We start from the raw sequence: 13,651 nt of genomic DNA, 5'->3' as shown, positions 1-13,651 counted from the left end.
TCAGGGCTTCGAAACTTTAGCGCATTTTCTACATCAGTGGCGAGACGGCACAATGGGCTCTCGTTGGGCGCTCTATGAAGGTTGTCCCCTCCATGAAACCCTGCCTACAAGAAGAGAGAGTGGTCTCTCCTGCGCGAGCGCTCATCGGACTTGTCATTAGAGAAAGGACAAAGTTCACTTCGCACGCTGCTAAGGCCGCTTTTACGAAAGGAGCACGCTGCTGACTCGAGATGCACGAATTATTGCTACAGTTGTTCGCTCTTGTCCTGCGTATACTTGTGCACTCCTTTAATGCGTCTTTCTTTCTGCTTGATCGTGCGTTTTTCTTTCTGTTTGAACAGCGTGCTCCAAGTTTCGAGCGTGACAGTTGTTTGTCTGCGCTCATTCTGCATATGCTAATTTCGTGCGTTATTTCTGCTTGAGGTATGCGCTGCAAGTTTCGAGCTGTTTGCCATTCCTAACATAATTTTGCAATTCATTGCTGTTGCTGAGGCAATGCACAATAAATGCCAAAGTACCTCTGTAAGGACACCTTTGACTTACATGTAATATCAATTCCTAAGTAGGGCTATCAGCCACGTTATTTTGTGAACATTCCGACCTCCTCCTGCATGCAACATTTCTTTTTCTCTTTTTTATCCTCCTGCTCCTATCTTTTACGAATTTCCGGAAATGCACGATGTTGGTTCCATGCAGAATCTATTTATGTTTAAATTCTTATGTGATGGCCACCTGCTAAATTTATGGCATCACAAGTAATGGGCCATGAAGTATGGGACAATATCTTTAAAATAAAGGGGGGGGGGGAAATTCGAGGGTTTTCATGGCTTGCGAAAACTCAAGAAAACTTTCAAGGCCTTGAAAATGAATCTTTCGAATTTGTGGGTTTTCAGTGATTTCAAGGACCCGCATTATGCATGCCAACTGACAGTGTTTTAGTCCCATCCACCCCGAGGGACACGAAAGCCCCTCATGTGTAACCTATGAGCATTTGTAAGTGCATCCAATTTACATGTCACTATTCCACAATACTTGATATTCTATTGCAAGAGTAATAATGCTGTAATATATAGACTGACGTATGTTTCACTAATTCGTGTTTATGAAATTTGACTAAAAATATCCATTTATCACAAAGTCATTCGCCTTCTATTGAGGCACGAGTAGAAAGAAATCTCAGGCTCGAAATATTCAGCAGTTTCTTTTTCGGTTGCATTCACTTTGAATAAAAAAAAAAACAGCTAAGTTAGGACTCAATGAAAGCAGCATGTTGAATGCCTAGTCGAACGTGGTAGCGTCCTCAGCAGAGTGATTATATTGAGCAGCATGTGCAGCAAAATAAGCTAACTGAACAAGCACTCACTGATTATGCAGGTGGTTCAGTTCATCCAAAGCTCATGGTATCTTCTTAGCCACTAGTCAGCACAACTATACTCGAGGACAACTTTTCACGGCACTGCTGTGGAACCTACAGACCTTAAATGCATGCCTGCTGGAACGTTAAAAAATGTTGCATAGCTTTATGGTTTTTAAAGTTATCTTGCTCAAATAAGCACTGGCCTATTATGAGACAAACGGTTCTGGGATACAGGAGGCAAAACAAAATTAATTACTTTACAAGAAGTTTTCCGCAGTTCTTAGAACCACGTTTACTGCATGCTTACTCACTGCAGTAAACACGACGCCGTGAAATATGCAGAAGCACAAGTGCACCATTTCAGACTGCTAAAACGCTCTCTAGGAACAATTCTTTCATTGTCAATCCAAACATCACAAAAATGACGGGGCACTTACTGTGGCCTTTTGCAGCACTCGCAAAACCAAGTGGTATGGTACCTGAAAATGGGTTACCGGCACTTAATATCCAAAATGGTAATCAACAGTCTCGTGCAAATGAAAAAAGGCAAGCTTCATACCTGGGTCGTTTAATTTATGATATGCACGGATGAATCCTTGTTGAACTCCATACACAGCGAGTCCAATTTATAAGGGGTGACATGTTCCTTGCCCACTGACAATGTTGGTTGCCAGAATGTAAAACGAAAATTTCTTGATTTCTATATGGCAAAAAGAGAGAGAGGCAAGTCAGGGAGGGGTTAAGTTGTCCAAATTCTAGTCGAGCAGCACGACAAAAAAGATCAGTAACAATGGCAACGTTGCTCCTGTAAGCTGCACTGACAGGTACAAGATATGTCGCAAAACGACGCATGCAACGCTACATGCAAAGCAACTCCTCGCGTGATGAAATGAATGAGATGCGTAAAAAAAGAGCCAGACAGCGTGTTGAATCACTGTAATGCTACGCCCATCAGACGTGAAGTAGTTCTCCAAGGATCCCACTTGCTTTTCCTTGTAATGATTCGCCATGGAGTCGTAATGGGCTTTCTCCTCTTGCATCAACGACTGCAAAGTTGGAGGTCTGTTAGAGCTCATAAAAGTAGAAACGACAGCACTGAACGGTGGAGCACCATTCAAGGCATTGACATCAGAGGACTTCTAAAGCCGTACGGAAAGTAGGAAGACCCACAGCAATGCATGACGAGCGTAGAACCTCCGTGTTCATGTTTGGAAACTGCTCGTGACAGAAAAGAATGCGGCGAGGCTCGCGCCAAGAGCAACGTCGCGGACAGTGCCGTTCTGTTTGATGCGCAATGAACAAACCCTTCGTGTGAACAATGCCGTCGGCAAGACATATAGAAAACGCGAAATCCGCGGGTATAGAGAAAAGTGCCGGCATACCTTTCACATCTCTCCAGCCTCTGCTCGGACTGTTTCTAGAGTGCAAGTGAAGTTGCGTTCTCTACGCTCGTTCTGTAGTTCTCGCATTAAAAAGTAGAACAATCCCATTTTCCTAGGAGCCATAGTGATGATAATAGCTGCACGTGCACCACGAGCTACTGCAGAACGACAGTGCGTGTGTGAAGTTAAGAAGAAATTTGACAGGGAGCGTGCCGGTCTAGTAGGCGGTCTAATACGCTCGCTGTCAAACTTCTTTTTCTTTACTTCATAACTTTCGTGACTTTTCGTAACACCCTGTAGCAACTGAAGCTATAATGAAGAAAAAAATCAAACCATTATAACTGTACAAGTGAAACTAAGAATTTCAAAAATTCACCGAAAAATCTGGGCCCTTTTGGCAGTGCAGAGCCGCGCGCAGCTCTTAAACGACAACACTGCTCATTGATGAATGAATAGATGGATGTGCTGTGCTGTTATGATGGATGGATAAGTATGGTTGAATTCTTTAAATTAGATCGGCCGGTAGCTTGCGCTAAATAGCAATATTACTTAGTCACCAACCAACTAGATTTATCTTTTTTTGTTTTTCCTTCAAATAGAGAAGTTGAAGACTGGTACTTTGCAGTGAAGGATTTAGGTTTAACTCGTGCCTTAATTGTAGCCACCAATCAGATAACCTCCTCCTCTTTATTTCTAGCCGTCTAAAGTTTATTTTGCTCCGGCTGTCCTTAAACCCCAGTGCTTTGCAAAACTGTGCGCGCCCTTTACAGAACATTATCAGGTGTTCGGCAGTTTCCTACCCCTCTCCACACGCACTGCATACCGTGTCTACCTCTTCGTCTTTGGCCCGATAAGTCCTGGTCCTGGCCTCAAACAGTAGAGAACTACCTCGAGTATTATCATAGATCCTTTCCTTGGCAATATCCTGCTTAGGAGTGCGATATATCTCTAGTCTATTTTACCCTGGCTGTCCTTAAACCCCAGTGTTTTGCAAAACTCTGCGCGCCCTTTACAGAACATTATCAGGTGTTCGGCAGACCATAATCCCGTATTTTTCATTTTGGGCTCCGAAAATACCAAGGCCAGTAACATCTTTACGAAACGCCGATTCGACACGGACAAGTTTGTGCAAATAATTAGCACAGTAGACTGGAGATCGGTGACTAATCTAGACTGCGCAGAAAAGGCTTTTGAGTCTTTCTCAGAAGTAATAGCTTCAGGTATAGATGCATGCACCACTTCCACTACTGTCACAAAGTGGTATCGTTCCCCTAGAAATCCATGGATAAGCAACTCGTTGTTGAAGTCCATTAATAAAAAGAATAACCTTCATAAGAAACTAAAGTCGCAGCCTTATAACCTTGCATTAAAATGCCGCTTTCACAAATACTCAGCAACATTATCTTCCTTACTTAGGCGTGCTAAGCGCAATTACTACCGGAATCTCATTGTAAAAAACATAGTTAACACGAGACGCTGCTGGGAAATCATTAAAGAAGTTTTGAACATAAAAAACCGCTTAGAGCCCACAATAAAAATAAAGCAAGTAGACGAAATGAAATACCGACCCTGTAAGAGTGGCCGCCACGTTCAGTGAGCATTTATGCGCATCTGCGGATACGCAGCAATCACCAGGTATTTACGCAATATACCACGGTGTACTCATTTTTTTTATCTTCATTCCACGTCTGCAGATGAATTCCTTCAGTTTATCACATCACTAAAGACCTTTTTTTTTTTAATCCGGTTGGGAACTGTGCGGCACCGGGATTTGAACCACGGACCTCTTGCATGTCCGCCTCGCATGCAAGAGGTCCGTGGTTCAAATCCCGGTGCTGCCCAGTTCCCAACCGGATTAAAAAAAAAAAAAACCCGCGTGTTGATGGAACTGCATTAAGAGGCCTGGGGTGCGGCCTCACCGGTAACCACCGCCGGGAACGCCCTCCCTCACCAGAGGAGGATTGGCCACCCTGTTGCAGTATCTGGCCACTACCTCCCACATGCATACGTCAAATAACTCACGGCCCTCAGTCCCAAGCAGCTGCGAAGCAACTGACCACGGCGGCGGTCAGATCTCCAACGCAGCAGAGGGTGCTAAGAATCTCTGGATTCTGACAGGCCGCCATTGGAACCTGAACTTGGCAACATTTAACGCTAGAACCTTATCTGGTGAGGGAAGTCTAGCTGTACTATTCGAGGAGCTGGAGGGTGTTAAATGGGATATAATAGGGCTCAGTGAGGTTAGGAGGACAGGTGAGGCCTATACGGTGCTACAGAATGGGCACGTCCTTTGCCATCGGAGCCTGGCAGACAGAAGAGAACTGGGAGTGGGGTTCCTAATTTACAGAAACATAGCTGGCAGCATAGAGGAATACTATAGCATTAATGAAAGGGTGGTAGGTATTGTAATTAAACTGAATAAAAGATACAAGATGAAGGTAGTACAGGCTTACGCGCCTACATCCAGCCATGATGACGCTTCAGATGAAAGCTTCTATGAAGACGTGGAATCGGCAATGAGTAGGGTAAAAACACAGTATACTATAGTGATGGGCGACTTTAATGCAAAGGTAGGGAAGAAGCAGGTTGGAGAACAGGCAGTAGGAGATTATGGCATCGCCACTAGAAACGCCAGAGGAGAGCTACTAGTAGAATTCGCAGAACGCAATAATTTGCGGATTTCGAATACCTTCTACAGAAAACGAGAAAACCGCAAGTGGACATGGAGGAGCCCTGATGGCGAAAATAAGAACGAAATAGACTTTATAATGACTGCACACCCAGGAATCGTGCAGGATGTGGAAGTGGTTGGCAAGGTACGATGCAGTGACCATAGAATGATACGGTCTCGAATTCGCCTAGACTTGAAGAAGGAACGACAGAAACTAATACGCAAGAAGCCAATCAATGAGCTAGCACTGAGGGGGAAAGTACAGGAATTCAGAGTGTCGCTGCAGAACAGGTACTCGGCTCTTACTGAGGAAACCAACCTTAGCGTAGATACAATTAATGATAATCTGACGAGTATCATTACGGAGTGTGCAGTGGAAGTTGGAGGCAGGGTAGTTAGACAGGACACTGGCAAGCTTTCCCAGGAAACGAAGAACCTAATTAAGAAGCGTCAAATCATGAAAGTGTCAAGTACAACAGACAAAATAGAACTGGCAGAGCTTTCGAAGTTGATTAATAGACGTAAAGTATGCGATGTAAGAAGGTATAACATGGAGAGAATTGAACACGCTCTGAAAAACGGAGGAAGCGTCAAAGCAGTGAAGAGGAAACTTGGGATAGGCAAAAGTCGGATGTATGCACTAAGGGACAAAGAAGGCAAAATAACTACGAATATGGATAGGATAGTTAAAATAGCAGAGGAGTTTTACAGAGATCTGTACAGTAGCGGAGACAACCACGACCTTAATACTATAAGAACTATAGCAGTAACCCAGATGACACCCCACCAGTAATGATAGAAGAAGTGAGAAAAGCTTTGGAGAGCATGCAAAGAGGCAAAGCTGCTGGTGAGGATCAGGTAACATCCGACCTGCTGAAAGATGGAGGACAGATTGTGTTAGAAAAACTAGCCACCCTGTTTACGAGGTGTCTCCTGACGGGAAGGGTACCAGAATCTTGGAAGAACGCTAACGTCATCTTAATACATAAGAAAGGAGATAACAAGGACTTGAAGAATTACAGGCCAATCAGCTTGCTCTCTGTAGTATACAAGCTATTTACAAAGGTAATTGCTAACAGAGTAAAGAAAACATTAGAATTCAATCAACCAAAGGAACAAGCAGGATTTCGAACAGGCTACTCAACAATTGACCACATTCATACTATCAATCAGGTAATAGAGAAATGCTCAGAGTATAACCAACCACTATACATAGCCTTCATAGATTACGAGAAGGCGTTTGATTCAGTAGAAATATCAGCCGTCATGCAGACACTGTGGAATCAGGGCGTAGATGAAGTATATATAAACATTCTGGAAGAAATCTAAAGGGGATCAACTGCTACCATAGTGCTTCATAAAGAAAGCAACAGAATGCCAATCAAGAAGGGTGTAAGACAGAGGGACACAATCTCCCCAATGCTATTTATCGCGTGCCTACAGGAGGTTTTCAGAAATCTAGAATGAGAACAGTTAGGGATAAGAGTTAATGGAGCATACCTTAGTAACTTGCGCTTCACCGATGACATCGCATTGCTGAGTAACTCAGGGGACGAATTACAACTCATGATTACGGAGTTAGACAAGGAGAGCAAAAAGGTGGGTCTTAAAATTAATCTGCAGAAAACGAAAGTAATGTACGACAACCTCGGAAAGGAGCAGCGCTTCGAGATAGGTAATAGTGCACTTGAAGTTGTAAAAGACTATGTCTACTTAGGGCAGGTAATAACCGCAGAGCCTAGCCACGAGATTGAAGTAACTAGAAGAATAAGAATGGGATGGAGCACATTCGGCAAGCACTCTCAAATTATGACAGGTAGATTGCCACTATCCCTCAAGAGGAAGGTATATAACAGCTGTATCTTGCCGGTACTTAGCTACGAAGCAGAAACCTGGAGACTTACAAAGAGGGTTCAGCTTAAATTGAAGACGACGCAGCGAGCAATGGAAAGAAAAATGGTAGGTGTAACCTTAAGAGACAAGAAGAGAGCAGAGTGGATCAGGGGACAAACGGGGGTTAAGGATATCATAGTTGAAATAAAGAAGAGGAAATGGACATGGGCCGGGCATGTAGCGCGTAGACAGGATAACCGCTTGTCATTAAGGGTAACTATAACTGGATTCCCAGAGAAGGGAAGCGGGTTAGGGGGAGACAGAAGGTTAGGTGGTCAGATGAGATTAAGAAGTTTGCGGGTATAAATTGGCAGCAGCAAGCACAGGACCAGGTTAACTGGCGGATCTTGGGAGAGGCCTTTGTCTTGCAGTGGACGTAGTCAGGCTGATGATGATGATGATGATGATGATGATGATGAAAGACCACAAGTGCTGGTTTAGATAATATTGATCCTTTTAAAGTAAAACTAGTTTCAAACTTAATATCACCACCTTTGGCAGTAATTATTAACAAGCTGTTTTCAGCGGGTGTGTTTCCGAGCTGCCTTAAGGCTGGAAAAATAGTTCCAGTTTTTAAGAAGGGTGATAAGACTTTTGTACAGAATTATAGGCCAATCTGTATCCTGCTTTTCTTCGGTAAGGTAATGGAAAAGTTATTCCACATTAGATTAATGCGTTATCTGAAAAAATTTAATCTTTTATCTCCACAACGATTCGGATTCCGTCAAGGATATTCAACTGAGCTGGCAATAATTACCTTAAAGGAGGAAATTAAACAAGCTATTGATAAAGGGTTACTTGTGGGATCTGTGTTTATCGATTTGACGAAGGCTTTTGACACTATAAATCATCACGTTCTACTAACCAGAATCATTTGGTATGTCTGGTCCGCCACTAAGTTTTGTTAAGAGCTACCTCAGTAACCAGTCTCAAATGGTTCATGTTAATGGCCATCTTTCAACGCTTAAGTTAATTAACGTTGGTGTTCCACAGGGATCAATTTTAGGCCCACTTTTATTTTTGATGTTTATTAATGATATACCTACCACTCTTACAAGGACCAAGTGCATACTTTACGCTGACGACACAACCATCTTTCAGTCATCTAAATCAGTTTCTTCACTCCAGTCTGACCTCACCACAGATTTACATAACATAACCTTATGGTGCCAGGCCATTTATCTTCAGATCAATGCTACTAAAACTGTGTTAATGTTGTTCCATTCCCCGCGCATTTCACTTGACATACAACCTTCCCTTCACATTGGTAATATCGTCATAAACGTTTCCAGTGAAGCGCGGTTTCTTGGCGTCATCTTAGATAGCGAACTAAAATTTCATTAACATGCAGCATCACTCGTTAAAAAGATTGAATTTGGTATTCACGTTATCATCAAGACACGAACTTATTTTCCGCTTCACATCATACGTACTTTGTATTTTGATTATATTCATAGCCATATTTCGTATTGCGTATCATCTTGGGCCAACACATATTTCACGCACATCGAACGTTTACAGCGACTTCAGAATCAAGCAGTTAGATTAATGACTTTAAGCCCATTTTACTTCTCCTGCAGCTCGTTCTTTCCTCAGCTTAACATACTCCCATTGAGAATATTATTATGTCATAGAATGTCCATTGTCGCCTTTAGACTCATCACGCATGACATATTTATTGCATGCATTGATCATCGTCACTTGACTAATGGTAACATCACCCAGTTTTCCCAGTGCAGTAATCTTCTTTTGCCGGCCGTAAGGAAAAACTACGGCAAGTTCTCAAACTTATTTACTAGCATAGCCATTTGTAATTCATTGCCTTTCGAATTGAAATCATCGCATAACATCCATATTTCCACTTTGCGCAGTAAGAAATATTACGTTCAGGAATTAATCAGCTCATCCGATTTGTGTAATTAACTGTTAATAGCTCTCCACAGTTCTGTGCTATTTCACTACTTCAATTTGCCTTTGTATAATTGATAACACTGATAATGAAACATGTTGCATTTGTCACGTAGAGTTCATTAATATTGTTTTTTGTCTTCACTTGCTTTTGACTATTTGCTTGTTATTTTTCAATAGTGAGTATTACCATTATGTTGTGTATTGATCATATTTTTATTGTTAATCAAGATTATTCATTATTACTCACACGTCCGTATACTATTGCTGTATTTTTTCTAATTACCCCATCCATGTAGACGTAGGAGGTCCCCCTGTCAGTTTTTCTAAAACTTTGGGACCTCCTGCTGTAATAACACTAACCATGTAACTCAACTGAACTATTTAATAAACTTGACTTGACTTTCCTTCCCCTCTCCACACGCACTGCATATCGTGTCTACCTCTTCGTCTCTGGCCCAATAAGTCCTGGTCCTGGCCTCAATCAGTAGAGAACTACCCCAAGTATTATCATAGATCCTTTCCTTGGCAATATCCTGCTTAGGAGTTCGATAGATCTCTAGTCTATTTTGCCCTGGCTGTACTTAAACCCCAGTGCTTTGAAAAACTCTGCGCGCCCTTTACAGAACATTATCAGGTGTTCGGCACTTTCTTTTTCCTCTCTACACGCACTGCATACTGTGTCTACCTCTTCGTCTTTGGCCCGATAAATCCTGGTCCTGGCCTCAAACAGTAGAGAACTACCCCGAGTATTATCGTAGATCCTCCTTGACAGTATCCTGCTTAGGAGTTCGATAGATGTGCGAACTTTTTAATCATGCCAGTTCTCCACATGCCGGTCTCCGTTTCCTACACCTTCTTCTTAACCGATACTTTTTTTTTTATTTGGCCCCCTGCACTTTTCCAAGTACTTACCCGTCAACTTTCTGGTTCTCTTCCTGGATTTGGTATCGACATTCCTCTTGTAAAAGTACCTGAAAACCTTCCTAGTTTAATGCTCCTCCCCCATTTCTCTCAATCGCTTCTCAAAATTTATCTTGCTGTTAGCTTCCCTGCCCTCAAATGATGTCCATCCCATGTCACCTTGTACTGCCCGATTATGTGTATTCCCGTGAGCTTCTAAAGCGAGCCTGCCTATTCCACGTTGATGAATTTCGAATCTTGCTTTTACCTCTAATCTCATGCTCAAGACCGCATTGCCGAAAGTTGAACCAGGAACTATCACGCCTTTTCACATATATTCCTCTCACAACATCATACCTATTGTAATTCCACAGTGCGCTAGTTTTCATCACCGCTGCATTTCTGTTACCTTTGGTCATTACGCATATTTCATGTTCCCTTAGGTACTCTGTCCCATTGCTTATCCATACGCCCAGAGATATTTGTATTTATCTCTTATCTCTTGGGTGACCTTCTGTATCCTAAGCTCACCACCTTCATTACTATTAAAAATCGTGACTGCTGATTTTTCTTTACTGAATCTGAAATCTAACCTGTCAACCTTATTACCGTAGATGTTCATCAATCTCTGCAAATCTTCCTTGTTCTCGGTGAGTAGTACTTTATCATCTGCGTACGTAAAGCTGGTAGTGCCTGTGCAATGAGTTTTTCTTGTTTGATGAAATAGAGCTTGAGGCCAAGTCCACTCCCCTATAGTTTGGCCTCTAATCCTTGTAGGTACAACACGAATAACAAGGGTGACAGAGGACACCCCTGCCTAAGCCCCCCTTTTATCTCTGTAAGCTAGGATGCCTGTTTTTACCATTTTATAACTATCTTGTTACTTTTATAGATATCCTTTAAAGAATTAGCGACTCCTTCTCCCACACCTAGTGTGTCCAGTATTCCCCAGAAGTCCTCTTGAACCATGCTGTCTTACCCTCCCTTGATATCCAAAAATGCTAGCTGAAAGGACCTGTGTTCCTTTTCTGCTATTTCGATGCACTGCGTCATTGATAATGGATTGTATTCCAACCTCCTGTGTTTCTGAAACCCATTCTCTAGTTCCCCCAGCACCCCGTCATCCTCTATCCAGGCCTGCAGTCTCTCCTTCATAATCTGCATTGCCAGCCTGTAGACCACTGGTGTCACTGTTACAAGACGGTAGTTGTTTGTGTCAGCTTTGTCCCCCTTTCCTTTTTAGATCATGCTCATCCTGCTAAGTTTCCATCCATCGGGGACTTCAGGAGTGATTATTGTTTTGCTCGCTGCCTCTCTCAAAGTCTGCTTAGACTTGGGACCCAATGCCTTTATCTTGTTGTTGCTTTTTTTTTGAATTTTCATATCCATATAACTATTTCCCGCTGCTTGGTCTTGGCACTCCTCCTAAGAATGTTTGACTTGATGATGCCCGTCAGGTCGCCGTTTCTCTGTGCTTTTTCTGCATATGAGTCTGCGGTAGCTGATAATTACTTGACGGCTTCAAGCTTTTTTTTCTTTCTTTTTACCACGAAAATGCCAGGGTGTACCAATGCTCTGCTAGCGTACTTCCATCACTTCGTGACGTTGAAAAATATTTACTAAGAGATTGAAAAAAAACAAACTAGAAGGCAAGCATCTGTCATGCGGAATCGAACCAGTAACCTCTAGGTTTTCAGCGCGCAACTATAACCACTACACCACGTGGCGTGCCCTGCGTAGAGTGCACACCACATACGCCGTTCGGTTGCCCTCAGGGCTTCGAAACTTTAGCGCATTTTCTACATCAGTGGCGAGACAGCACAATGGGCTCTCGTTGGGCGCTCTATGAAGGTCGTCCCCTCCATGAAACCCTGCCTACAAGGAGAGAGAGTGGTCTCTCCTACGCGAGCGCTCATCGGACTTGTCATTAGAGAAAGGACACAGTTCACTTCGCACGCTGCTAAGGCCGCTTTTACGAAAGGAGCACGCTGCTGACTCGAGATGCACGAATTATTACTACAGTTGTTCGCTCTTGTCCTGCGTATACTTGTGCGCTCCTTTAATGCGTCTTTCTTTCTGCTTGATCGTGCATTTTTCTTTCTGTTTGAACAGCGTGCTCTAAGTTTCGAGTGTGACAGTTGTTTGTCTGCGCTCGTTCTGCATATGCTAATTTCGTGCGTTATTTCTGCTTGAGGTATGCGCTGCAAGTTTCGAGCTGTTTGCCATTCCTAACATAATTTTGCAATTCATTGCTGTTGCTGAGGCAATGCATAATAAATGCATAAGTACCTCTGTAAAGACACCTTTGACTTACATGTAATATCAATTCCTAAGTAGGGCTATCAGCCACGTTATTTTGAGAACATTCCGACCTCCTCCTGCATGCAACATTTCTTTTTCTCTTTTTTATCCTCTGCTCCTATCTTTTACGAATTTCCGGAAATGCACGATGTTGGTTCCATGCAGAATCTATTTATGTTTAAAATCTTATGTGATGGCCACCTGCTAAATTTATGGCATCACAAGTAATGGGCCATGAAGTATGGGACATTATCTTTAAAATAAAGGGGGGGGGGGGGGGAATTCGAGGGTTTTCATGGCTTGCGAAAACTCAAGAAAACTTTCAAGGCCTTGAAAATGAATCTTTCGAATTTGTGGGTTTTCAGTGATTTCAAGGACCCGCATTATGCATGCCAACTGACAGTGTTCTAGTCCCATCCACCCCGAGGGACACGAAAGCCCCTCATGTGTAACCTATGAGCATTTGTAAGTGCATCCAATTTACATGTCACTATTCCACGATACTTGATATTCTATTGCAAGAGTAATAATGCTGTAATATATAGACTGACGTATGTTTCACTAATTCGTGTTTATGAAATTTGACTAAAAATATCCATTTATCACAAAGTCATTCGCCTTCTATTGAGGCACGAGTAGAAAGAAATCTCAGGCTCGAAATATTCAGCAGTTTCTTTTTCGGTTGCATTCACTTTGAATAAAAAAAAAAACAGCTAAGTTAGGACTCAATGAAAGCAGCATGTTGAATGCCTAGTCGAACGTGGTAGCGTCCTCAGCAGAGTGATTATATTGAGCAGCATGTGCAGCAAAATAAGCTAACTGAACAAGCACTCACTGATTATGCAGGTGGTTCAGTTCATCCAAAGCTCATGGTATCTTCTTAGCCACTAGTCAGCACAACTATACTCGAGGACAACTTTTCACGGCACTGCTGTGGAACCTACAGACCTTAAATGCATGCCTGCTGGAACGTTAAAAAATGTTGCATAGCTTTATGGTTTTTAAAGTTATCTTGCTCAAATAAGCACTGGCCTATTATGAGACAAACGGTTCTGGGATACAGGAGGCAAAACAAAATTAATTACTTTACAAAGTTTTCCGCAGTTCTTAGAACCACGTTTACTGCATGCTTACTCACTGCAGTAAACACGACGCCGTGAAATATGCAGAAGCACATGTGCACCATTTCAGACTGCTAAAACGCTCTCTAGGAACAATTCTTTCATTGTCAATCCA

At 42.6% G+C, this 13,651-nt stretch overlaps 1 protein-coding gene across 13 annotated transcripts in view; it reads right to left on the bottom strand.

Moving 5' to 3' along the window:
* The window catches only part of LOC142788229 (zinc finger MYM-type protein 1-like), a 37,419-nt gene that overhangs the window by 14,471 nt on the left and 9,297 nt on the right, over window positions 1-13,651 (bottom strand). For 10 of the 13 annotated variants that reach the window (XR_012889304.1, XR_012889303.1, XR_012889300.1 and 7 more), the window contains 2 exons: window positions 1,917-2,057; window positions 1,795-1,836 (listed from right to left, as the gene is read on the bottom strand). The gene's annotated coding sequence lies outside the window, so the exon portion shown is untranslated. Of the gene's footprint in view, window positions 1-1,794; window positions 1,837-1,916; window positions 2,058-2,739; window positions 4,438-4,602; window positions 13,380-13,651 lie in introns of those variants that run through there. The other 3 variants (XR_012889308.1, XR_012889307.1, XM_075884814.1) reach the window with 3 other exon arrangements.

The sequence above is a fragment of the Rhipicephalus microplus genome, unplaced genomic scaffold, assembly GCF_043290135.1.
Source record: "Rhipicephalus microplus isolate Deutch F79 unplaced genomic scaffold, USDA_Rmic scaffold_48, whole genome shotgun sequence".
NCBI lineage: Eukaryota > Metazoa > Arthropoda > Arachnida > Ixodida > Ixodidae > Rhipicephalus > Rhipicephalus microplus.
This window is presented reverse-complemented; position numbering and strand designations above follow the sequence as displayed.